This window comes from Atta colombica, unplaced genomic scaffold (genome assembly GCF_001594045.1).
Source record: "Atta colombica isolate Treedump-2 unplaced genomic scaffold, Acol1.0 scaffold300, whole genome shotgun sequence".
NCBI classification, from domain to species: domain Eukaryota; kingdom Metazoa; phylum Arthropoda; class Insecta; order Hymenoptera; family Formicidae; genus Atta; species Atta colombica.
In genome coordinates, this window is record NW_017259405.1 from 222897 (window position 1) to 223693 (window position 797).

Consider the following 797-nt stretch of genomic DNA (forward strand, 5'->3'; position numbering starts at 1 on the left):
TGTATATATATATATATATATATATAATTTTTTTTTTAAGATATTTCGGGGTCATGATATTTTTAGTTTTATAGAAAACTGTTTCAAATAAAAGTTGTAGAGTTTAAAAAGGCCTATCTATAGATCTTATCAGAGTTTTACAAAATATTTTCTCATTATAACTTTTCGAGTTATGAGGCTTGAAAATTACCACCGGCGTTAACATTACGTAAGATATTCGAGCGACGGCTACAATCTTTTGAATATTATTCAAAATCATGTCCTAAATAATTTGTCAAGTTCAAAGCCACTTGCTCCTCTTATTATTTTTTTATTTTTGCTAAAATTAATTTTTATGTAAAAATAAAAATGAAGAGGAACAAGCTCCAATAGCATTGATTTTGACAATTGTTGTTCAAAGAATGACTTTGAACAACATTCAAGAATTTTAACTGTCAGTTGAACATCTTAGGTAATGCTAACGCCGCGCCAGTGGTACTGTAACTTTTAAGTCTTATAATTCGAAAAGTATTTAATGAAAAAATATTTTATTATAGTGTTTTAAAGAACTATCAATATAGAATATGCAATGAAAAATGGGAGTTTTCATTTTGCTTTTAATAATTCAAATTTATCTTTTAATAACTCAAAAGTAAGTATCGGATAAATTTTCGTAAAGGAAAAATCGTTTCAGAATTCAGTCAAACATACGATTATGCAAGAATACGAGGTTATTCTGAATCACCTGTATAATACACATTAAATTATTTAAACATCAAATTCAGTTTCAACTGTTATATAACATTATATATATATAT

General features: G+C 25.6%; 1 protein-coding gene across 2 annotated transcripts in view; it reads right to left on the reverse strand.

Annotated features, from left to right (window-relative positions):
• Positions 1-797, reverse strand: part of LOC108690264 — a 47369-nt gene that overhangs the window by 2885 nt on the left and 43687 nt on the right. The gene's annotated exons all lie outside the window — the stretch shown is intronic.